This window comes from Micromys minutus (genome assembly GCF_963924665.1).
Source record: "Micromys minutus genome assembly, chromosome: 17".
Classification (NCBI taxonomy): domain Eukaryota; kingdom Metazoa; phylum Chordata; class Mammalia; order Rodentia; family Muridae; genus Micromys; species Micromys minutus.
In genome coordinates this window covers 32,034,042-32,060,934 of record NC_137952.1, presented here as the reverse complement: position 1 = coordinate 32,060,934, position 26,893 = coordinate 32,034,042, and positions in this window count along the sequence as shown.

Genomic DNA, 26,893 nt, shown 5'->3' with positions numbered 1-26,893 from the left:
GTTGACTGCCACAGCTGCAGTTATTAGCTTTCTATTGCGGCTATGACGCATCGCCATAGCTTATTGGCTTATTACCATACAGTTGAGCATTTTAAAGTCCTGGCACGTGTCTCAAGGCCTTGGGACAGTATCTGTAGAGGTATATCCCCTGAGAGGTTCTGTGGTAGAATCCATTTTTTTTTTCCCCTAAGACTTGGTAGACTATATTCCCCGAGGTTGTTGGATGGAGCCTGGGTTGTTGCTATTTGCTTTCAGGTCACAACACGTTTTGAGAGGCTGCTCACTTTCATTGGTTCAAAGGTTCTTTCATCTTCAAGTCTCTTCTCTGCTTCAAGTATCTCCTCTTAAAAATCTTCCTTTGCTTTGCTGGGTGGTGGCACACACCTTTAATCCCAGCACTCAGGAGACAGAGGCAGGCAGATTTCTATGAGTCTGAGACCAGCCTGATCTTCAAAGGGAATTGCAGGACAGCCAGAGCTACATAGTGAGATTCTGTCTCAAGAAACAAACAAACAAATAAACAAAGACAAACAAAATCTAGAACGAAGCAAAACAACAATAAAAACTTACCTTGCTGATCAGGCAAAGGAAAGTCCCCTTTAAAGCCTTCTATTATTAAATTGGATACATCTAGACTGCAACCCCTTCTCCAATCTTAGGGGTTGTAACCTTAATCATGTTTACAAATAGTATGACACATCTTTTTTTGGTCACATACACATGTTCATAGGTGCCAGAAATAAGATACGGACATTTTAGAAGAAAGCTATTTTGTTGCCATTTTAGATTAAAGACATTACAAAGACATTTGCACAAATACAACTTAATGGCCAAACCATACATCAGAAAAATGGTATGATTATTTAAAAGCTATAATATTAAAATTAACTTTTATTTTTAAAAAAAGTGCCAGAGGTTGGAAGATTCAAACACAAAAGGCATGGTTGTGCGGAAGTGGGGGGTTCCAAGGCTTAATGAAAATAAAAGGTACAGTAAAAAGCTATATGGAAATCTAAGATCTTCCCAAACAAGAATAAACTAGTGGGGAATAGTAGAACCTAAGCAACAAGAAAGGAGGGAGGGAGGGGCTACTGTAGGAGCTACAGGTTCAAGTGGAAACAGGAGGAGATGAGAGGGGAGTTGAGCCAAAGCTAAGAATCTATGAAGAAGGCTGATGGATACCCACTAGTTTGTGAGCTAATAAAATATGCAATGTATTTCAGAAAGGAGTTGAATTTAAGTACCTTGCATTAATGGGCAATGCTGCCTCCAGAAGATGTATTATTAAATACAAATCTCTTTGTCGAACAAGAATAACTCTTTGTGAGCTATTCACTGGTCAGCAAGAACTCAGAGAAATCCAACAACACATGCTTTTGCCGCTGCTCTTGGTTGCTTATGAAACCTAGATAGTAAGATGTTATTGGTGATGACACCCATATAGGGACAGGTATGGTAGGGTGTAACCTATAGTGTAGTATGGCATGACAATTATGGCATCAACAAACCACATTCAGATTGGATATGAAGTCTGCTTCACAGGAGGGAATTTATGGCTATTCTGTAAACCGGATCCAAAGCCCATGACATGAAAGACCCAGGGCCCTCATTGGAAATTTACTATAGTTTTTATGTTAAATAACTATGCAATCAACTGACTTCTAAATATTCATGATTATACTTATTGATTTACGTTACACTCAGCTTTGGTCAGAGAAGCATCTTCTTGGAATGAGTAGTGTGATTAATGTAGAGACTCATCATTGGTCAAACTACTGAATATGAGTTGACTAATAGCAGCTATACTTTTCTCATTGAAGGTTTAGGGGACATCATGGAAGAGAGAAAAAATAGTGTAGAAGATGCCTAATAGAGAGGGGAGGTATGGCATGCCTACTTCAGGACAAGACATGATATGTGGCCCATATCACTCACAACAGTTGTTATTATCTAAACAAGGTCATGGCAGGCAAAATCCCTCATAGATGGGTGAGGAGCCCTTGAGAACAACCCTTGGTAGAAGAGTTTGTCAGTTGTTCACTACTAAAAGAAGGAAAGTCATTTTTTTGGGGGACATGGCCACTGGTAGGTTACTCATACTGTACTGGCTTGTTTTGTGTCAACTTGACACAAGCTGGAATTATCACAGAGAAAGGAGCCTCAGTTGGGGAAATGCCTCCATGAGATCCAGCTGTAAGGCATTTTCTCAACTAGTGATCAAGTGGGGAAGACCCAGCCCATTGTGGGTGGAGCCATCCCTGGGCTGGTAGACCTGGGTTCTATAAGAAAGCAGGCTGAGCAAGCCAGGGGAAGCAAGCCAGTAAGTGACATCCCTCCATGGCCTCTGCATCAGCTCCTGTTTCCTGGCCTGCTTGAGTTCCAGTCCTGACTTCCTTTGGTGATGAACAACAATGTAGAAGTGTAAGCTGAATAAACCCTTTCCTTTCAATCTTGCTTCTTGGTCATGATGTTTGTGCAGGAATAGAAACCCTGAATAAGACACATACTAATGAAGATGATCCCACACTTGTGTGTATGTGGACAAAACTAAGACTCAGGGGGCTTTTACTAACAACTATAGCAAGAAAAGGATATGAAATCAGAGAGAGGATGGTGGGCGATAGAAGGTATTGGAGGGAGGTAGTCATCGATAGATATGATTAAAATACATTGCATAAAGGTATGGTATTTTCAGAAAATAAGTAAAATATTAAAATTTCTCTAATACTTTTTTTTTTTTTTACTTTTTCTAATGTCAGGAAAAATATTATCACAGTGATTTGGGCTGGATCACAGTCTAAGATGGAGCAATTAACAAATTGTATGCACTAGTCTGTGGGTTTCCTCTTTTAAGGGGCCTTCTAATGTAGGAGCAAGCTTAGGAGATAATGCCCTGTGTAAATTGAATGCCTCTTTCTTTCCATTGGATACTCAGGTATATTATTTTACTTTCTCTGCAACCTTAGACCTTTCTTGGAAGGTACTTGTTTAGGGTATGGACATTGTCCTGAAGGTCAGTGAGTCAACAAGCACTTGTTGGGGATCTTTTGTGTCACAATTATGGGTATTGATGGCACACAGTGGGTGAGATCAGAAGGCTGTGTATTGGTATGTGAAAGGAGAGGGAGGAAGGAGGAGAGGAAATTACATTTCACTAAGACTAATAGATTAAATCAACTAAGGGAAAATGAGATTCTCTGATCAACACTATGAGATTCTGCTCAGTACTGAATATATTGTCTATTTCTGTTCCTTTCACCCTAGGGCCATATTGCACCATGATGCTATTATCTCTTTTCTTTCTTTATATTCATCATGCATTAATAAAGTCCTGTTCTAATCATGTAAGATATTTTCCCACTTACTTAGATCCCATAAACAGTGCTGCCCACTCAACCCCTCCATTTTGCCATCCTCAGGTCTGCCAATACTGAGTTTCCTAAGCTTTCCCTTCTTTAATTTGGAAGCCCACACTGCCAGGGTGAATGAATGACTTAGTGCTAAGCAGCTTACTAATGACTCTTCCCCAACAGAGCTGTCCAAAGACATACTTTCCTCACCCTCCTTGGCACCCCCATGTCCTCCACCCCGTTGACTGATCTTGGGTTGCTTTGGGGCTTTGTGTGAATCCAGTAGTAGTAGAAAAAAAGAGGTCAGGCAGGAGAGACTTGGGTGGTGTGTCTTCCATCTCAGAGCTGTTCCTTTGCTGAGAAGATGTTCACACTTATTCCAAGCCAAACAATTTGGTTTTCATGGCCAACTTTAATAGACACTTCCAGTAGAGAGTGGCTGTCCTAAGCTTAAGGGTCATTAACTGTAGTTTCAATAGAAGGATGGGCATTGCTCCCTGGGCTTATAATCAGTCCATTAGCCCACACTTGGGTTCCTTGACTCTTTGCCTGGTTATTTCATTATCTTCATTTGCTACTCTAGTCACATCCCTTAGCTCTGTGTTCTTGCTACACTGTTCTACCCAAACTCTCAGGGGTGAATTATCACTTTCTCTGCCCTCTGCCTCTGCTCATTGTTTGTTGAGAGAAGACACAGCCCACACTGGCTGTGCCCACTGTGGATCCTTGTGTAGTACAGTATCAGGTTTTTGATTTCTAGTTTATTTTCTATAATGAGCAGTTCAAATATGTCAAAACCTACTTGGGCCCACCAATAGCAATGATAGCAGTATAATGATTATTATGATTTTATAATTATTGTACAATGATTGCTAATAATTATATACATTATTTTTGCATGGCAATTCTATCAGCAAACATTGCTATGGTAATTAATCATATTCCAAAATATCCTTGGTGTTTAACAATGACTGAATCACTGACTCCTCCTACTAACATTAGAAGACGGAGGGGAATTGTTACTCTTTCTGCTTACAGAGTCACAAAATATTAAGTAGCCTTTGGTGACCGGGTGCTGGGACTTGATCCTAGGTGACATTGTGTGCTTTGGATGCCTCTACGGGATCACTTACATGTCTATTCATTACTGTTCTCTCAGTGGATAGTTCCTTTTCTAGTGTCACCGAGAAAATCAAGGCCAAATAAACAAAGTTTTCTTCCTTCCTTCCTTCCTTTTGCTTTTATTTTCCAACATTTACATCCTGATTCATAGCAGTGGCAAAATTACAGCTATGGAGTACCAAGGAAAACAATTTTATAGCTGGAGTCACCACAAAATGCGGAACTGCATCAAAGGGTCACAGCATTAGGAAGATTTGTTTTGTTTTTCTCCAGGCAGGGTTTTGCTTTCTCTATGGAACAGGACCCCAGCTGTTCTGTAGACCAGGCTGGCCTCAGACTCACAGAGATCTACCTGCCTCTGCCTCTGGAGTGCTGGGATCAAAGGTGTTCACCACCACACCCAATCTGAACACTGGTCTTTAAATGAATCTTCACTTTTTGTATTTTATCTTTTGGCCCCTAAGATCTCTCTGGCTGTTTTACTTCACACTGAGAGAATGGTGTTTTTCCTGCCCCATTAGGCAGCCCTGATGAGTTCTTGTGCCCCTCTCTCTAAGGAGTTACATTTGTACCAAATTGTTCATGTGCCTTTCCTACGATCTTTAGGTTTTCCTCCCTTGAGTGTCTTTCCTCCCAAGGCCTTGGCTATGCATCAGCTCCCCTCATCCTCAAAAACATCTGAGCCTTGAATATAGACCCAGGAAGGATGTGGCTGTTCATTTCTCTTTCCCAGGACGGATCTTTGCTTCCCAGTGCCTGTTCTGAGCTACAGACCTTACCTTGCCTTTTACAACTTTGGGCTCAGGAAACTATTGTCCCAGTGGGTTGATTAGCTTTTCCCTGCTTGTCTCCTAGAGGTGATTACATCCACTTAAAACAGAAATTGTTCCTGTCTCCACCAACTAATTAGCTACTCAGAGGTTTCATTAAAGCATTTTGTCACGTGCCTACTGTACATCAGAGACCCCAACAAAAGTTAAGAACCCAAAATTAACGTGGCTGCCCTTGAATTTGGCCCTGGTGAAAGGTGCCCAGCCACTAGCTGCTGTAACACAATAATATCAGTTTTGGTGGAAAATCTGTACGTGATAGGCACTGTGCAGGACAAAAGTAAAGCCAGCCGTACATCATTTACAGTTTACTAAGACAGGCATTATCCACAGTTTAATGATGAGACAACTGGTACATGCAAAACGCTTAAGGTACCCAGTGTTGTGCAACTAAATGCAAGATCAGGGGTCCTAAGCACATTTATCGTTTAAATTCTGTCATGTATATATGATATGTACAGGACAAATAACCTGAGAGTCTAGAGGACAGGCGTCTGGGGATGAAAGACAGTAAGTGCTCATCGTCAGCATCTAATTTGCATCTTGGAGGAGGTGTTTGTCTGGCAGACGGGATCATGATCCAGACAACGTCTCCCTGGTATAAATACAGAAGTATAGTGCTGTGAAGAAAACCAAGTGGGAGTAAGGTACTTCAACAACATTATGAATATGAAGTTGAGGATAACATAATCCTGGCTGGACTCCTTAGACCAGCCTTTGAGAGTAGAATGACCCTTTCACAGTGATCCCTTAAAACCATTGGAAAACGCATTGCAATTCACAGCAGTAGCAAAATTACAGGTATGAAGCATAAAGGAGAATGACTTCATAGTTGGGGTTGCCACAACACGAGGAACTATATGTAAAGGGTCACAGTATTAGGAAGGCTGAGAATCGCTGCCTCAGACAATGGCTATATAATATAAACTCTTAGAGCAATGAAAATGTTATGCTCTGTTTTAGTGCTTAGCGAAGAGATGCTATACATGGACTGTTTAACCAAGCTTTCTCATGCTGAAGTGACACCTAAATGCTTCTCATAGGGTCTGAACCTGTAGAATCCCAATGAGTTGGAACAATAGTGCTTTTTCTTGATCCATTATGATGTAGCTTTCTGTACCTTCTGATTTCTTTCTCTTGTGTAGTTTGTACATTTTTTTTCCTCCTTGAGAACAGGGAAGAAGAAATAATTTAAGTCACTTCTTGCTCTGTTGGGAAATAATCCTAGAGACATCACAACTGGAAACTACTCTTTGTTCTTGCCCATTCAGATGGGTGGTGGGCTGTCTTTGATTTGGAATATCCAGTCCAAACAGCTATGGTTCTTACTGAGGAGAAGGCAACATCCAGGTAAGGGGCCCAGTTCTGGAATCTTTGCATCTCTGCAGTATGAGCCTCAACTTTATCCACAACCCTTAGGAAATGTGGGCCTGACAGCTTTGTCAGGCCTAGCTTCAGGCAACAGAACTATTCCCGACTCCCCAAACCCAGGGACTGTTTCTTGTTCTGTTCTAAGGTATTAACTGACATCATTCTCTGTATTTGGCTTATGGCACAGTCAACTTGATTTTCTGCTCTGTGACTTGGTCACGAGCAGGAGAACCAGTCAGATCTTCCCAACCTATATCCCTAGGTCCATCAGTTCCACAGGAAGGTAATCAAACCAGGTCTAATATGGCAGAACATGTTATAAAAGTTGAAAAGTCATTAACTTACTAAGATATATTCTTAAGCCTCTAAGAAATATGGGATTTTTAAAACTGTATTGATCTTAGAAGCAGTTTCTGGGTCAGTATTAGAACATTATGTGTCATGTACAGCAGGTTTGGGGACATGTGGCCCAATGTTCTTATAGGCTTACAATATTCATATTCACTTGAGGTTACACTAAGCTGTGGCATAGTTAGGCCTTGCATGTGAATTGTGCAACTAGTTTTTCTCAAAAACTACTCTTTTCAAATATCTTATGCTGTTCCTAGAATCTGTTACACATGTGGTGGAATAAAAGTTTGAGATGTTCTTTTCTGTCTCTGTCTCTCCCCATGTCTCTGTCTCTCTCCTCCTAGCAACATTAGCTTTCATTAGCCTAGTGTCTCAAAAAACGGGGGTAATGTAGAAAATACAAGTAGCCTAAGTATGTCTATGACATTAGACTCCAAAGGCCTAAGTTCTTGGAGTAAATCAGAAGATTAAGACTTTCTTAAAAAGTCATGTGTACAGACACATGAAAGAGATGGGCCATTCTGTAGACCAGAAACTAATGATGAAGGAAATAGCAAAGAAGAAATGGAGGAGGGAGAAGGAGGAAGGAACTCACAGAGCTGAGGACTGAGACAGATGAACGCAGTAAGGCTTGGAAGAAGATGGCTGGGTGCCACATGCAGGCCTGGAGCTGAGAATGGCACTGCAGAAGGACCTTTATCTTGCAATGTTGGACAAGCAGCAGTAGCAAGCTGGGCTGGAGTTGAGCTTACCTATAACCGCAGTGTGCAGGAGTGACTCAGGAACCCAGGGAGAAACCTACTGATCGTCCTGGAGTTTGGATGTTGCTGACATTACTGAGAGCCTTTATGAGAACGGTGGAATGTGCTAAAGGGTGCTGCTGTGAAGCCTTGGATTTGAATTCTTAATCAACTGGATGAAGTACAGTATTGCAAAGGACTAGGGGGATTTAAATTCTCACAATTCCAGGGGCAGGCTGTCCACATCCGGGTACCGAGTTGAACATCGACCTTCATGCCTGTATTTCCAGCTTTTCATACCTATTGTTTATATAATTTTCTCACCACCAGCCTAGCTCTCACTCCTCCTTACTTGTTATATGCAGTGTTCATCTACAAATGTGCTCCTCTAATTGCCAGGAAACCAGATAACGAAGCTCCAGAGACTTAGGTATACAAGGAGTGGACAGAGGTTCTGAGACCCTGCTTGCTTTTCTCATCTGCAGACTGACGCGGCTGTAACTGGGCATGTCATGCTTTCTCTGAACAGAGCACAGAGGCTTTTAGGTGCTGTTTATGGAACACTTTTCTCCTCATTTTCTTAGTCAAGGCCATATTCCCGTGGGATGCAGTGGCTTAGTTTGTGCCTTCTTGGAAAATGACATCATCTAACTTGTTTGTTTCTCAACCCACAATTCAATCATTCATTTACATATCATTGAGCCTCTACCATATCACTGGATTGCAAAAACTAATTGATGATCTCTCTCTAAGAAATGTTTAAGGGCAAAGGCATTGATTCTCAATCTTTCTTGCAGCCAAAGAAACCCTGGTGGACACTGATAAAATCCTATTATATTAGAAGTCAATATTTATTGAGCACTCTGCATGCCGGGCTCTGTGCTTGTTTCAAACAAAGTTTTTATTCCTAATTTCTTTGAGGTGGTTATCTTCTACTTACACGTGAAGAGATGGAAGCTTAAGCCTGAATACGTGTGGTTAATGGACATTTAGAAGCAGGGTTGGCTCTGCAGCAGGCCACAGCTAGAGCTTACATTCTCTGTTTCTGAGCAATGCATAATGCCTCTAAAGGCAGCAGCAGCAAGAGCCACATTGTAGAGCGGCAGGTCTTGAAATTCAGTGTCACATGCTAGTCATTTGCCACAGTCATTGTCTCATTTAATACTAATGACAGCCCATAAGTCATTTCATGATCTACAGATTGCAGAGAAGTTCTTTGCTTAAGAGGTTTAAATAACTTGCCCCAGGGCGCTCATCTGATATCAAAGGGAGTTGAGGTTCAAAGTGTATCAGTGGATACAGCTTTAGATGATTCCAAAATTCTTTATCCTTCAACCAAGGGAAAGCGAGTACAGTGTAAAGTCTAAGGGAACCATAGGAATTGTGTACTGGGGAAAAGCTCACTTGTGAGCAGAGGATGGAAAAGGGAGGAGGAACATGATTAGAACCCTAGGGAGAAGGGCATCATAGGTAGAAAGAGCAAACACAGGAAGGCAGGAGAAAGACAAGAATGTAAGGCCAAGAAGGTGAGAACGGGAGCACCCAGGAATTAAAGGAGTTTATTCTTTGGAGGCGGCTGCCGGGGGCCCACTGGGTTTCAGATGTAGAGTGGTTTCTGGGGTGCACTGGTAGAGAGATGCTGCTGACAAGAGGGTTCAGAGCATGGCAGGGTGTTTGATGGGGTGGTGTGGCAGCTCCTGTGCATGTGTTTGTGAGGAGTGAGGTGACCAGGATGAAGAAGAGGCTACTGTAACCAAGGCTCAGTGGGATGAGAGGCCAAGTTAGGCAGAGATTAATTCAAGAGATGTTAAAAATATGAAAAACAAAAACAAACAAAAAAAAACAACACCCCCCAAGAAACAACCCCCCCCCCAAGAAACATGGCTGCAGTCTAGGAAACCCCCAAGCCTGATAAGTGGGTGAGGCATCAGCTGTGCAGGGTGGGGTCAAGAGGGTTGAGTTAGCATGACTGGGAGGGAAATGGCAGGGCAAACGCACTGAGCTGAGCTGATCCTGGACATTCCTGCTGGAACTGCTACATTGTGTCTATTCACTGCCCACACTCCCATGTGATATGAGGTACCCTAAGTCCGATCCTATACCTCAGAACCAAAGTCTTTTTTTTTTTTTTTTTTTTTTTTTTTCAAATGAGAGCATTGTAGACATGCTTAGATCAGACACCGCTATTGTGGATTGAAGGCAACCTCTAATCTGTTAGGATGGTGTCCTTGTGAGAGGGGATAGTTCTCTCAGACACATGCACAGGGACACCTTGTAGAGATGAAGGCAGAGATCATACGGATATAGTAATGCCAGATGGCCAGAAGCTATGAGAGAGACATAAAACAGAGCCCTTCTGAACCCTAGAAGGAGCCAACACTGAACACATCTTAGAACAGTGACTCAGTGATTTCTCTGGTTCAAGCTGCCAGGATAGTGCTATTCTCATCCAAAAGCCCTGACTATCTAAAACATCAAGTGACCACAGACAGTCCCTGTGTTGCCTCTGGAAGAGAAGTGGGAACAGACTGACTTAGTCTGTATTGGGATAGGGCCTATTGTGGGATGGGGTTTTGGGTGGCAAAAATCTGTGGATTTATGGGGAAATTAGATAGAGAAGGCTAGAAGTGGAGAAGACCTAGCAGGGAGATGGGGTCTGCTATAAGGCATGTTGAGCTTAAGGTGGCAATGATAAAACTAGGGTAGAGCATTGATCATAAGAGCAAAGTAAAACCAAAAAGGAAAAAATAAAAGCCCAAGAATATATTCCTGAGAAGGGTGAGAAGCTGGAATAAACTGCTGAGGTTTGAGAGGGAGGATGGTTAGGACCATTAGCCCCAAAGTGTTGTAAGCCATCGACCATGAAGATAACGGTCCTGAGGATGACGGTAGGCACTGAGGGCCGAGGACCACATGGTCAGGCAGGAGGCAAGCAAGAAGTAGCCTGCTGTATTCAATAAGGCAAGAATGCCTCACATATGGAGGATTTGTGCACATAAAGCATGAACCTTATTATGTTGTCCTGCTATGAATGACATTTCTTCCTGGCCTCCCTCAGCTGTGAAATCACCCCTGATCACAGGAACGGGACCACCTGGCTGTCGCTATGCCATGTGATGGCAGCATTGAGTTTCCAGATTCCCTCTCTTATTTTATGGTCAAGGGGAGGATTAGCTTATTAATTGGTTCAAGGAAGAATCAATGCCAAAGCCCCTTTTGTATGAGCTGAGTTTGAGGGATCGTTGGGGGGCTTGTCTCTTACTTCTGGTTGATCTTGTGTTTACTTCTGGTAGACGTGAGTGTGCCTACATCACCACAGCAATAGGGTAATACCTTCCATTTCTTGAGACCTTTGTTTTATCAAACCTGTTCACCTGAATTGGCCTCATGTAATCCTTACAAGCCATTGGTATGAAGTTCTGGCACGAATTTATACAATCCATCATGGCTGTCAGTAAGAATTCATTTATTGACTCTGTAATAATTGTCAGACTCCCATTTTTTTCAGACCCAGTGGGACTTACACTCTCATGCAATAGGAAAATAACACTTTCCGTGAATTAAGAGATCTTTATTTAGCCCATAATATGAGCAAAACTCTGGGCTGGGCACATTACATAGAGATTCAAGTAGATATCAGGCAGAAAACACCTCTTTGAGTGCTCTGACTGTGGAGACAAAATGTACAAATGAGAAGTGATCATCCAGGAAGAGGCTCTTACCAGGGTAAAGGGGTGAATCAGACACACTTTGGATAGTCTTGGTGACTACTTTGGAATGTTCCTGGAAGAGTTCATTGAGAAGGTGGGGCAGAAAAGAATTCACCCAGCTGGAGGGTCAGAAAGGCTCCCAGCAGAAGGTGCTCTGCTCACCTCTCCACAAGGCAACTTGCTAAATTTTGGCTTGCTTGTTGGAAAGTGCCCAGCCCAAAGAAATGCTAACTGACCCAGTAGGCCTGAGGATAGGAATGGTGTTTCCTTGTGGGGCTTTGGAAATCTAGCCATACTAGTGAAGACTTTAGATAGGACCCCAGGGAAATGGGCATATTAGGTATACAAATTTTCATATAGATGACTAACTATCTTAAAAAAATATCTTTACTTGTAAGAGGAACAGAAGGAAGGATCAAAATGTACTCCAACTTTTAGGTTAGATTGTCTCCCATTTGTTCATTGGATGGCCTTGCTACTCAGAGTGGTCCATGAATCAGTAGGATCAGAGATACTAGGCTCTTGTGTAAATAAAGACTTTCTGGCCTCATTGCAAACATACTGAACTTTGCTCTGTCTAAAGGTGTCTCCAGTAGATATATTTAAAAGACATCAATTATTAGAAGTCCAGAGCATATTTTAACAAAAATACAAAACGTTTATTTACTTAACCGATCATGGTCCTAGACATAACAATTCGGGCCTAACCCTTGCTTTTTATTCTTTGGTCTGCACGTGAATGTGCTGTAGGTGTAATGACAGCCCTGGGAATAACCGTCCCAACCCTCACCACCTACAAGCTAGTTTGGGTGGAGTTATCCTCAATTTGCCGAGCCAGTAAGGGTGCTCTCGGTGTATAGAGGAAAAAAAAAAACATGGGCTTTTCAGTTGGATATGACTTCAAAGCTGCTTATCTCTCAGAGTTTATATCCTTATAAAATAAATTTATGAAAATGGGAATCTGTCATCTTTGTTGGAAACTAGAACCCTTCTCTAGGAGGTAGCGGGCTACTCCAGAGCTAGAATGACCACTCTTCCCACCCTTCCATCTCTCCCTCAAAGATCTTACTTATCCTGTAGAATTTTTTTTGCTTAATATGTGTATAACTTCTAGAATAATACATCTAGACAGTTGCTGGAACACTCTTTTTGTTATTTGTTTCAAAAATGAAAAGCAGCACTAATTCCTACCATCTCCTCTACAAGTCCCATGGTATCCAAAAAGAGTAAACCACCCATCCTCTTTACCACCTGGCTTTCTCAAGTGCATCACAAGGCTCAGCTGGCCCTTAAGATCCTTCCCAGGATGGGATTGGAGAATACGTCTTGTGAATGCCAAGCATACACAGGGATGTGTTCCTCATTCTGTCTATCCCTGATTCACCCTTACTTCTCAGGCTACCACAAAAAGTACCAGCCAACCATCTCTGAGAGCAAGCCTGGTAGCTTGGAGTAATTCCCCTGAGGTACTAGTTCTTGCCCTGCAGGATGGCATCCTGGGTGAATTCCATGAAGTGATAAGTTCTAATTCACCCCAGATGACTGCTGTGAAGACATGGTTTCCAGTGAGCATCCTTGGCTGCTAACATAGAGAAGAACTGGGCTGCACCCTGTTCCGAGACATTATAATCCTACTTAGAGACAACGTAGAGATCCCAAGACTTAAAAGATGCCCAACAGTGAGTCATTCTTCTTACCACGAATGTAACGAAGCCTTGTAGTCATGGGCTCAGTCTTGGCGGGAATGTCACGGTAACTTACACATTACCAAATTAATGTTTTAAAAGAAGTTGTGAAATTCCATCTCAACTTGGCAACAGTGGTTAAGCAATTTTGGCTTTGGCTTGGGGTTACTGAAGCTAGAGAGGGTGTTTGTTTTGTGGCTGGAGCTGCTGAGGGGCACACAGCCAAGATGGTTAATCTGGGTTTTATTTTTTTTTTTGCTGACATAAGGGTTTTACCTGAGCCACTGTGGGTTTTTTTCCTGGTCCTTTCTGAGGCACCAATGCAAAACAAAAACAAAGCCAAAGGAAAAGAGACTCACTGCTTGTTCTGCTAGTTTTTTGGAGGTTTAGTGGTGAGGAATCAAGGCTTGCCACTTCCTTTGCTCTGGTGTAATTGCTGTTTCTGGAACTTGCCTCTGATCTGTTTGATTCTTTTCTGTCCCTGGTGATTCACAGCTGTTATTGTGCCTCCCAGAAGTCCCTTCCTCCCTGAAGTCATGCTCTCACTCTCATTGACCATGGTACCATTTGTCCGCCATCTTTGTTGGAAACCAGAACCCTACTCTAGGAGGTAATGGGCCCCTCCAGAGCTAGGATGACCACTCTTCCCACCCTTCCATCTCTTCCCTAAAGAAACATATAAGTTTGTAGTTGTTGTAGAAGTTTTGAAGACACAAATCATCAATATATACATAAATATCTATCAAGTATTTAGCTTCCTTTGCCATCTAGAGGTGTGGAGGAGCAGAGACCACAGCATGACAATAGGATATTAAATGAAGAAATGCCTGGGCTTTGGCTTCCAGAAAGAGCCTGGCACAGTTCTATGAGGAACAGCTGGGCAGTGATTGGAGCCTAAGAGGCTTGCTGCAGAATGCAAATTTCATCCAAGTTTTGACTTAGAAAATATCTCACTCTTTAAAACATTTACTAACTATCATGTACGATTAGCATGTCAATTATTCTCATGAAATAAAGCTGATGCTCCTTCTGGAAAATACTCCTTGGCTGATTTTCATCTCTCCAATAGTCAGTGTGTACTGCACCAGTATTCTGGCATCAGTGTGAGCATAGGAGTCCAGGTTTCAAGAGAGGCTTGCATCCCCCAATCACACCCTAGTCGTTATAGGCACATGTGGCTCACATTTTCACCCAATAAGAATCCAATTAGATTTCAAAGAAATAGGTGTGCTCTGCCTTCAACAAGTTCCTAATGCACAGTAACAAGATGACAGTGTATCAAACAACTAGCACCCTGGCTGTTTCACAGAAAAGGTCCTTGATAACCCATTTGGGCAGTGGAGCTGTTGACTAGTAGGTGGTAGTGTGTAGGTGCTTAAAGAGGTTCAAGGATAGGAAAGATCAATTCAAAGAGGAGCCCAGTGAACATATGCTAGAGTTGAACTGATGGGAAGCTTCCTGCCAACTAGGCTGGATGCAGTTGTAGTTGTTGCCAACAAAGATGCCAATGGACAGGAGCTTATCAGCCCTTCTGTGAAGTCTTGGCTCAGAGGAGAAAAGGCCTGCAGATCATGCTGTGAGACTGTGGGTTCTCGGCTTGAATGCTCCCCCATGCTTCACTCTACCTCAGAGGAGGGCTCTGCAGACTGTGGCATCTACCTCATGCAACTTTATCTTCATGTGGAAAGGGCTCCTTCTTTCTAGGCCAATACTCCTAAGGATTCAGTCCCATTCAGTCAACCTTCATTTATTTTATGAGGCAGTTCTCTGAGGTAGATATGATGCTTGGCACCAGTCACCCCCTCTAGCAGAAATAACAGACCCATCATTTTTTCTCAGTAACACATTGGTGGTAGGACTCTCCTTTCTTAAACCATCATCTACTCCAGGAATGAAGTAAAGGCTGGCTGTGTGAATTATTCTAATCCAAGAATAAATATGAAAACAAAATGACTAGCCTTTTCCGGTACAAAAATAAAATGTCTGGAGTAATCTGGAAGAAAATAATGAGATTGCCAACTTGTCTGGGTCTTCAAGTAGAAAGCTGTTTCTAAGGAGAATAACGGAATGGTGCCAAATGATTCTAGGGTCTTGTTCCATATCTTCCCTCTACCCACAAGAATCACCCTTATGGGGCAGTTGTATTTTAACAGACAGAAAAATTCCATGGAAAGAAGAAGAGGGTGGGTTCCTGTTTTTATGTGTTCAGCCTGGCCCTGGGTGGGAGGAAAAGGCTCCACCAGCTTCTTCCAATCCTTCCCAGATCCATTGGCCATTCTTGCTCAGACAGCACGACAAAGGGATATCTGGTCTCCTCTTTCAGGCTCTCCTTATAGCTACACACCCACCTGAGGGTGCTATGTTTTCAGTCCACTAGAAATGGAACGAGTCCAAGTTGGTTGCCAGTGGGAAAGGCATTACCCAGAACAAGGAAGACTGGATTCTCATGCATTTGATCACTGGTCACTGTCCACAGCCAACAGATAAAGCTTTGTCCAATGTTAGGTGGTTGTAAGCCTTGAAGTGACAGAAAAGCCTGCATCAAGACTCAAGTATACTCTGATAAAATCTAGATGACTGTGGTTGCCTGAGACCCAGAGAACTGGAGTACTGGCAGCTTGATGTTAGGAGCTTTCTCACAAGTTCTCACTTGCATCAAGATGTTCTGCATATTAGTTTTCTCTCCTCTGTGCTGTGATTATTTAGGGCAGGAGCAATGTGCTCTCTTTGTTACCTGTATGCTAAATACTTTGTCTTGTACATAGAAAAGATCATAAATACCTGTGAGATAGACGGACAAATACACAGAGGATATTATCTAAGAACCATTCATTATACAACCACGAGTAGTGGCACACCCTTTTAATCCCAGCCCTCATCTCTGTGAGTTCAAGGCCAGCCTGGTCTATGGAGAGAGTTCCAGGAGAGCCAGAGATGTATAGTAAGACCTTTTCTCAAAACATAAATATAAAAGAGAAAAGAAAGGATGAGAAGAAGAGGAAAAGAACCATTATACCTTTATGAAGAAATATTTATATAAAAAAGCAGAGGCTACAGGTACTTATTAGTGGAAGAGCGTGCATTTAGCATGTATAAGGATCTGAGTTCAGTACCAAGCACCAGAAAGCAAAAATGAGAACATGAAACAGAACACCATACTAAGAAATAATAGACTTCTGCATGGGCCAAGAGCATTCACCACTAAAGCTTGTGAGTGGAAAGTGTGGTTAAAATCACGTGAAGTCTGTTCTGCCTTATTGAGCTACTTGAGAGAAGAAAAATATTCCCCATCACTTAGATCTTTTCAGTATGGAAAGTTTCAATTCTGCAGCAATGCTGTAGATACAAGCACTAGCACAGGTCATTATCCTAAGTGTTAGCAACAGGAGTCCCAGGCCTGGTTCTGAATAATTACTGTGGAGCAGAGAGAGGAGGCACAGAGGTATGGGAAGAGACCCCAACTGCTCATAGGCTCAGAATGCCTAAGAACTTATGGACCAGCCCCTTGGCCTGACTTGATACCCATTAAGGCTTGATAGAAAGGCACACAGTGGTGGAACAAGGATGAAGAGGGGTTAGGATGTGGTGAACACTCGGTAAAATTGCAGTGAGACTTAATGAAACCTTGCCGAAGGAGTATGAGTTAGAACGTGAAGTGGGAGCTTACAGGACCTTGGCCAGGCAAGCTGGGATGAGAAGAAATACATGAAAGGGTCATGGAAGGGTGTTGTAGTGGCAGAGAGGTGGGAAGCAGAGTTAACAAGGAGAAACAATACTTAAGAAGATTATGTGGGACCATGCAGAAAAGCCCAGAAGAAAAGCCTGCTTCCACCCAGGAGATGTAAGGTCCCCTGAAATGTAAGGATGGTTTCATCAGGTCGGAAAAAAGTGGGGCACCCAGCTGAAGGTAAGTTCTACTAAGAATTTCCATGGCATGTCCTCACAGCCAAAGATCATATATAATGCAAAGGAAAGACTTATCCAAAGGACACTTGAAAAACAGAAATAGAAATTTTTATCCCATAAGTTTTCTCTATTCATTTTGAAAAAAAAATTGTAAAAGTTGAGAATAGTAAATGTATCTTAAGCCTTGGAAAGACAAGTTATGATTTTTGTTTTACACTGTCACCTTTTAGTGGCTTAGCTTTGGGTAAATGGCTGAATATCTCTGAACTCCAGATTCCTTATCTGTAATGGAGGAACCATAAGATGTCATTTCTGTGATTGGGGGATGTCTGCTGAGCTATTGCAAGAGTCCTGGAACATGGCTGCCAAGAACACCAGGCTTAGCCAATACGGCTTCTCTCACCCACAGTCCGTTTCATTGTTGGGGATGGAGAGAGTTGGTGAAGGCTGATGAACCAATTTTTTTTTTTTTTTTTTAAATGAGACAGCAGACAGGAAAACTCAAAAACCATGTAGCTCCCAATTGACTTTGTTGCTGATTGTTGGCTAACTCTGGGCCAAATGCTGCTCTTTAATGAATGTGAGTGTGAAATTTATTAAGATTAATGACTGTCACAGCTGGTAGCCAGATGTTTACATGATTCCCCCTGTTTCATTGCAAATATATCAGTGGAAAGGGTGGAAAGAGAGAATTAGGCAAATAAGCGCAATATTTTAAGAATAAATAATTGTTGTTTTGGAGGGTTGGATATTAAGATCCTAATGTATCTTGATTAGTCTAACATTAAAAAATTAACATTCATAAACCAGTAATCTAAATGAGATAATTTTCAACACAAGTGACTTGTGGAGGGAACTGGTAAGAGCATGAAGCTCATGGCCAGGCAGCGAGCAATTAAATAGTCCTTGTCTTGTGGAGCAGAGGGAGTTGAATGTGTCTTTACTGACCTCAGATATGAAAGGGCTAATCGTTGGGTTTAATCGAGGGAGGACAAAATGACTTTGCTTCACACATATATTTATGTCCAATTCTGCACCATAATTATTTTCACAGCTGTCAGAATTTTATAAAACTTAATAGGGAAATAGATTTTAATCTAGGATAGCTTGGTGCTTTTATTGCAGAGGAGTCCAGTAAATGAAAACTCCTCCGTGACTGACTGACTGTATTTGTGTCATTGCTCCTAAGCTTCAACCCTTGAGTGAACGGAAAAAGGTTAATTAGTTGGAATAAATCGTGCGATTTGTTTTTTTTTTTTTTTTTTTAAAGAAGCAGCCTGCATATAAGTGATTACAGACACACAGATGAATAAAGAGAATTGTGGGAAGACAGGTTTGGCATTACCAATCATCTTGACCATGTAAAGAAGATGAGAAAGAGGCTCTGCTCATTCTGGTCTTGAATAGTCAAGGGGCAGAATCCGAAGCAAGCAGGCTGTGCACAGAAGGAAAGCATGGGCATGGGGGGGACGGGGGCTGTGGACCAGAATTCTCCAGTATTTGGACAACATAATTGGACAAGAAGCTCCAGTAATTACATTTATTTTCCCGACTTAGGGAATCAAATCACAGATTTACATATTAACTGCTTACTTCCTCCTCTAGTTATATGAAACAAGGAGCTATCCACGGGACATCTAAAACCAGCATTTAAAACTACTAACCCATACCTTACTTAACAAGTGTATTTATAGAAATGTTTCGTTACTGTACATGCCCTCAGTGAGCTGCTAACCCAAAGCTGCAAAGAGGAGTTCAATGACATGAACTGTGATGGGCAGAGTCCTTGGCCTCCTGGAAGGTATCTAAGCCTGAATCTTGGAGGTTTAGCATTCATTAGGCTCTTTGTGGAGGGACAACTGAAGAGCAGGTTTGAGGTCACTGATCAGGCATTAAAATAGAAAATTTCTTTAGACTTTTAGGTGGGCTCTATTTAATTGCAATGCTATTTCAGTGATGGAAGAGGAGCCAATATCAGAATGAGATGGTGTGGCATTGTGACATTCTGAGCCAGGGTCTTGTACCAGGGGCAGAGGGCATGGGGACACAGCATGGGACATTGTTGACTGAGCTATCTTTCCAGTCCCAATATTAATGTCTGTAAGGAACTTTCGCTGGCAACTTCCATTTGACTTTTTAACAAAGCATATATTCCAGGTTGGTGAAATGGCTCAGCCTGAGGCACTGAGTTCCATCCCTAGGCCACATGGTAGAAGGAGAGAGCCAGCCCCTACAAGTGGTCCTTTAACTTCTACAGACCTACAACCCCTCCAATGACAGTATTCTATTCTTACAAAGTCTTCTCTCAGGAATAGTCCAGTGAACTTTGAAAGAAGCTAGGATCACTTTCTGGACACTCTGTTAAGTAAGCTTGGGGAGGAGGGAACTGTGTCTGTAGGGGAAGTGACTTTTGCTAATGGGATCCCATTGACTTTCAACTTGTTCCTCCACAGCTCTCTGCAAACCTGAGCCCCAGAGCTTTCTTTCATGCTGACAGACATCCTGGAGTCATGGCTAAGCCACAACCTTGTGTTCCCATTTGGTCCCTGCTGACTCCTCCCACTTGGCTTTTCTACAGGTCCACACACAGGTAGATAATGTAGAAGCCATTGGGAAATCCCCAGTGGCCACAGTGGAGGTGTTGTCTAGCCAGTCTTGGTTGTTTGCGGAGTTTGTGGAATGCTATTTATTCTAACGTGCCCATTCAATACATTCACGGTGCCAGTCTTGTGATCACTGCCAAGCTGTAGAATCTGTAGAAAATTAAGGGATGGACTTTTGTGAGAGACTAAATTTGCATAGCTTTGTCTTCTGTTGTTTATTGGGTATGGGGGAAGAGTCTGCTTTTTTGGACAATTTGTGTGGCTTTATTGGACTTTATTGGGTCAGGTTTACCCTGTTCATTCACCGGCCTGGAATTACTAGGCCTGTGCTGTCTCCTGAGGCTCACCATCAAACCATCTTCTTTTGTTTAGATTTGCATTGCTGTTTCTGCTAGCAAATTACTTTACACAATGCCCATCCCCAATACACACAGAAGTCTGGGATTAGATACATTTTACATCTACTTTCTCATTGCCGAGTTCAGGACCTACTAATGCCATTTCTCCTGAACTCAGAACTGGGTAAGTCATCATTACCTTGATCCCTCATTATGTTCAGTTAAAGAGACAAATAGCTAAAGGAAGGCATGGAGCCATGGGGCCATCCATGTCTGTGCATCATTAGACTGTGTCCCTTGGCATCTCTAGTCAAGCGGGTGTTGTGAGAGGCTCTTTTAAGCCCTGTATGGTTTTAGATGCATCCTTGGCCACTGTCTTTTAAAAATGTAGCAATTTCTTAAGTCTTTACATAAAAAATAACCTCCAGATATAGCCAAAAGTTTTCAGAGGGCAAAAGCTTCACAGCTGAGAACCAGTACATCCACGCAGAATGTTTCTCAACCTTCCTAGTGCTGCGACAGTTTAATACTGTTCTTCATGTCGTGGTGACCCACAACCATAAATTATTTCGTTGCTACTGTATAATTGTTCTTCTGTTGCTGTTATGAGTCGTAATGTAAATATATGCTATGTGATCCCAATGAGAGTTGTGACCCACAGGTTGAGAACCAATGTGTTAGAGGCATCAAGGCCTCAAATACCTAGTTTCAAAGAACTTAAGGCGGCTTCAGAAAGCATGAGCAGGCTCAGCTGTCACTCAGCTGTGTAGAACATCTGTGGTCAAGCAGTTGACAAGATGATTGAGTGACAAGGCTTGGGTGTACGGTCTTAGCTCCTGGCCAAAGTGTTTATGCTCAGTAGGTGGCTGGGCTGGAGAGCTGGGATTCCATACTCTGCTTGGCACACTCTGCTCTACAGCAGCTGGGAGGCAGCTTCTTTGACTTTCTGGCTAAGAGTGAGGACAGCTCAGACCAACAGCTTGACCCCAGTGTATCTGAATATGTTAAATAGAAATGGTTATAATCATAACTTTTCTAAAATTATTTTTGCTCTTGTTTAAAAAGAGAAGGTTCTTGAGGTTGGGAAATGATGCAATATTTTATTGACTTTTTCTTCAACAGATATGGATCTGGCCTGATACTGGCTACATGTCCTGATGGCATCCTAAATAGAATCTGAGTCTAAGTTTATTAACATTTGTCCCTAAATAGTATTTTAAAGTATCTCATATTCTCTTACCTAACCTTGAGTCAAGAGATGCCTGTTCTGTCATTCTCCTTCAGTCCTTCTAATGTACAAGAACCATCTATTCTCTCAATGTACAGTCCCTTCTAATGTACAAGCAGCATCTACTCTCTCAATGTACAGCCCCTTCTAATATATAAGAACCATCTACTCTCTCAATGTACAACCCCTTCTAATGTACAAGCACCATCTACTCTCTCAATGTACAGCCCCTTCTAATGTACAAGCACCATTTACTCTCTCAATGTACAGCCCCTTCTAATGTACAAGCACTGTCTACTCTCTCAATGTATAGCGAGTATATTAACTTTCCTAAGCCAAAAGTTGAATCAAGCTCCATTACAAATGTAATGTAGTCCTCAGTAACCCAGAGACCAAATGTTATATTTCAAAAGTTAGGGTCTGTATTCTATATGTTTAGCCTGTAGTTTTTTTCTTCTTTCCTCTCCTTTTGTTTTCTGTTCCTCCCTCTCCCTTCATCCTTCCCTCCCTCCCTTCTGTCCTCCTTTCCTCATCTTCCTGAACTCTTCCCCTTTTCACTTCCTCCTTCTCACTCTCTCATTATCTTTTAATAAAGGGCTTCTCAATAATGTGACCTATGGTTCACCCACAGAACCTACAAGGAAGCAGGTTATCATGCAGGTGTTTCTTCCAGACCCTAGAATTTCTGGGATTAAGAGCTGATAATCTCTATAAATTACTTCCTCTTCTCATTCTCCCAGGAAGTTCCAGCCTTTTGACACTGCAGCAGAGCATGGCCACCTGCCATCTCCTGCTTGAGCACTGTATAATCCAGTTATATAGCATTTTAACTAAGCAGCCAACTTTGGGCTAGGCTCGCACTCAGCTCTCCTGTGGTGCATGTGGCCTGTGGGTGGCAGGTTGGACTCACCGGTTTTGAGTCTGGACTATTTTGTTCCTGGAACTTATTGCATTTTAACCTAGCATAGCAGGAGGAGAGCGAGAGATAGAGGAAGAGAGGGAAAGAAGAGATAGTGGCTGCAATTCATGTGCCAGAAAACGTGGCAGGCACTTTCCACTGCACATTTCATGAAATATCTGCCCTCCTCATGGCATACATCTTTGCACATAATAGATTCTCCAGGATTGATGATTGAAAATGAAAGTAAATAGGAGAAGAAAGAGAGAAAATAAGAAGAAGGAGGAGGAGGAGGAGAGAGGAAGAGAGAGGTAGAGGGAAAGGGAGGAGAGGGAAAGAGAATAGGGAAGGAAGGAAGGAAGAAAAAAGAGGAAGGAAGAAAGCCAGTCTTATTCAACTACAAGTTTTGTTATTTTCTTTTGTTTTAAACGTTCTTTTGGAACACATTCTCAGTTATGAAAACTATTCTAGAAGGTCTGAGATGTTTCTTAGAACTTATCTAAAGATCTTCAGCTGCAGGAAGGCTGTGCCCACCATGATAGAGGAGCCACACTCCAAAGGTTTTATAAACATCTTCATGACTTCCTGGTGACAGTATGTTGTGGGGACAGCATTCAGTGATTCCCAGTGGGTGTCCTGATGTAAGTGACTGTGCAGCCCTACTGAAAGTGGACAGAAAAAATGATTCTACACAAGGTCTTTTTAAGGAGGGTGGGGCATATGAAAACTCTTCAAGTCCTTATTATGTAAACCTACTTTGCTTTAGAACTGAGTAGAGTTTCAATAAAAGGCACATGAATGAAATGGGGGCAAAACAGAGAAGAAAGACAAGAGCCACATAGTCAGAGATGATTACATTTATTAGTGAAAACTTCGGTTTTGTGGTACTTTGTTTTTCGTTTGTTTTGTTGCTTTTGAGACAGTATGAACCTTAGCCCTGATATCAGTCCTCCTGCCTCAGCCTCCCCAGTGCTGGGATTACAGTGTGAGCTACCATGCCAAGCAGCCAGTTTTGCTAGTGACAGTGATACTTCTGGAGCTTTGTCACGCAGCATCAAAGGCACTGTTCCGGGCACTTAGCTGATTCATTTCACTGAATTCTTGCAGCTGCTCCTTGAAGGTTGTTCCTATTATTAGGATTTATGATAAGGAAACTGAGGATAGAGGGGTAATGGTTAGCTCATGGAAGCCAGCAATACATGCAACAGTGTAGCTTTTCATTTAAATCACCGATGGGGCTGCCAAACACTGGCCACACCTCATATCAACCCACTTGGTGGGTTCCAGGACTTTCAGAGCAACCTTACAGAAGGCCTTTGGGTTTGTTCTGAGGCAGAGTCTCATCAAGTACCTGGTCCTGAAACTTCCTATTTAGACTAGGCTGGTCAGTCTAGAGCAGAGGGTGGGGTGGACAGAGGGAAGGGTCCTTGTTTCAGACTCTGTCAGTCAGGGTTTCAACTGAATCTCTACTCTTTCACCGAGGAGCTGATGACTTTAGTTAATCACTATTTAAGTTTCTCCAGAATCTGCAAAATAAAATAGGTTTTGTAATGAAAAGTAAAGAAATATCAGCTGGCAAAAAGGAACAAGTCCTAGTATGCAGCTATGAGCAGAGCCCATAATCACATCCAAAAGCCATTTAGTCACGTTTTATTAATTTTCTGGCAAATAGCTTAATGTTAGACAAACACCAGATTACTAGCTGTAGATACTTGAAGTCATTTCCCTTCCCTTCCAACATCCTTCATGAACAGCATCTTTTACCATTTATTGTGATGTTGCTGGGGTTTTAGAGCTCAATGCATATGACAAAACTTTCAAACTTAAGGGAAGTCTCTCGGATCCAGTCAGACTGGATAACAGACAGGCAGAGGTAGGGTGCCAAATGAAACCACTGGGCATGTGCACCTGTATCCCTCACCGAGTACCAATCTGCAATAAAGCTCATCAGATACAAAAGTGGATCTGGCAGGCAGGGTGGCCAGCTCTCTGTCCTTGTGCTTTGGAAAGGGACTCTTGTTTGTTGTTAAACAAATAAAGAGGAGGAAGAAAGAGTGCAGTTGTCATTCTAGGCTTGTGACTCAGGAGGAGATGGGACACCAGCAAGTGACTATGAAGGGGATGGTACTGTAACAGAACAAACACATCATCACAAAGGTACCTGAAAAGGAGATTAGTGGAAAGATGCAATGCTATACACATGATTGATTACTTATTGAAGGTGTGTGTGTGTGTGTGTGTGTGTGTGTGCATATACATGTGCACACATATGTGTATACAGGTCTATCTGCATATATAAGCTATATGACCTAACCCAGTAGGGAGTCAATCACAGGCTCTCTGCTTACCCAGCTTCTGAATGCTGTGGCTGTAAGCATCTTCTGTTGTACCATTCTGAACTTTCCTGAGAAGGTTAAAGGCCAAACGGGAGCTTGGTGCCTGGGACAAAGTTCCCAGCCCTTCTAGTTAGGACCCACATCTTAATCAGAGTGGTACATATGGTCCCACACTCAAATTACGTCCCTAATCTGTTTTCCATAGGGAAAAGAAAGCAAAAACAGTATCAGGGAAAGCCCTGGACCCGGTGCTTGTACTCAAGAGAGGAGACAGTGCCCCAAGCATCTTCTTCTAGGCACTGACTTAGTTCTGTGGTCAGAGCATCTGGGTTTCTGTCGTCTGTCTTCTGCTTTCTTGCTTTACTTTCTCCCATCTTTGCTCCCTTCCTCTGTTTTTCTTCAGCATATTTTTCTCTCTGTCTGTCTCAATTCTTATATTCACTTTCTCTCCTCGTAGACGTATACCCTGGTGATATATGCCCGTGGTGATGCTAGGCCAGAGTGACCATTCCCCATCCTGCTCAAGTTAATGCCATTACTTCTGCTGAACACGTGTTGTGGGATGCTCCTTGAGGTCAGCATTTATTGTGCTGAAACACAGCATGCTTAGAACCGTGCTAGGCGCTATTAAGTCTGCTGATACACCTGCAGGCCTTGAGAAAACCAAAGAGCATTTGTCTTCAGAAGCTTCACTCTTCTGAGAATTAACACATTACTGCATCGGATAGTCAGGACGCTGGCTTTTCAGTTCTTCTAATTCAAAGCATCTAAAGTTAAGTCAATGTAGTAATAGAGGTTTAGTAACTGTGAGCCAAAGACAGACACAGCAAATCAAATAGTGTTGTTATTTACTTCTTATTTTCACTTGTTTGCGAAGGGCTGAAATGTAACTCGTGTAGTCTTAATTCTAAAAGAAATAAACACTAAAAACAAGTAGAACACATGGGGTGAGTTCGCAGATGAAACCAGTCTTTAAGGACACTCAGGACTCACCCTCAGCTGGTGGAGCATAACCACATTGCCTTAGCAATAGCCTGTGAAGTTAGGGAGTTTCCCATGGACCACTTTGGCCAATGACCTCAGCAAAATGTAAACCATTTCCTGCACTAGAGGTTTTCCTAGGCAGCATAAGATTTCTAGTTGGGGCACTGTCTCAGCCAGACCCAACCTGATCTCTTTAATTTCTATTCAGGAATGAGGGAGTCCCTGGGTACTCTGCCTATGTCTCAGGGAGTGGTGTTTCCAGGAACACCATGGTGAGCTACTGGGAGCCCTGAATAGCCTTTGTGAAGGCTCAGGACAGGGAGTGAAAGGCAGTGTCACAAAGACTGGGCTACCCCTTTCAGCTCTCTTGGCGGCAGACGCAATTCCATTTCTTCTTAAAAATAATATTTTGATCCCATACTGTTTCTGGCTAAATGTTACCTTTGACAAGCTTTGCACAGATTACCATTCGCAGTCACACTTCCTTTGTGGCTGATTCCGTTTTTAGCAATGTGGAGGGAAGGCGTGCTCTCCGAAGGATGTGTGTGCATTTGATATGCCTGTTCCTGCTCTCGCTGAAGGTCAACTCTAGCATGCACTCCTGGCAGGCTGACATTCCCCAGGCCCTCCAGACATCTCTTTCTAGGCTCTGGAAGTTTCCTATCCTGTCTCATCACACAGCAAGAAGTAAATCTAGATGCTTCTCTTTCAGGCTTGCTTTTTAGCCTCTTGGTGTCCCTCCCTGCTGAAAAAGGGGGGGGGGGAGGGAAAGGTGAAATTTCTGACTGTTCATCTCCCTGTGTGTTTGTGGATCAGTTTAAGTGTGTATGCTCCTAGACACAGAACCTTGGGAGGATGTTTTGTTGAAGGCAAATGACGGGGTGAATTCTAAACTGGAGAAAGAAATAGGAGGTCTGAACACCATTTTGTGTGTGTGTGTGTGTGTGTGTGTGTGTGTGTGTGTGTGTGTGTTTTGCCAAAACTTTTGTTTTTATAACTCTCTTGAGCAGCTTCCTTAAACATAGATTTATTTATTTTTATGTACATTGGTGTTTTGACTGCATAGATATTTGTGTGAGGCTGTCAGACCCCCTGGAACTGGAGGAGACAGTTAAGAGCTGCTATGTGGGTGCTGGGATTGAACCCTGGATCCCCTGGAAGAGCAGCCAGTGCTCTTAGTCGCCGAGCCATCTCTCCAGCCCTGTCAAAGCTTTTATTAGACATTTTATATGGCGATTTGATGTTCACTTCACTTTTTGACTTTGTTTTTAGACTTGGGTGTATCATGTACATGAAAGGACAATGGATGTAACACAAATACATAACTACACATACATTCTTATGTTTACATGTATGCGTATTTTACAATATATAGCATAAAGAAAAAAAGGAATGCTCACACAATGCAGCATGCTGCTTTAGAGAGATGAAAGCAGGGCAC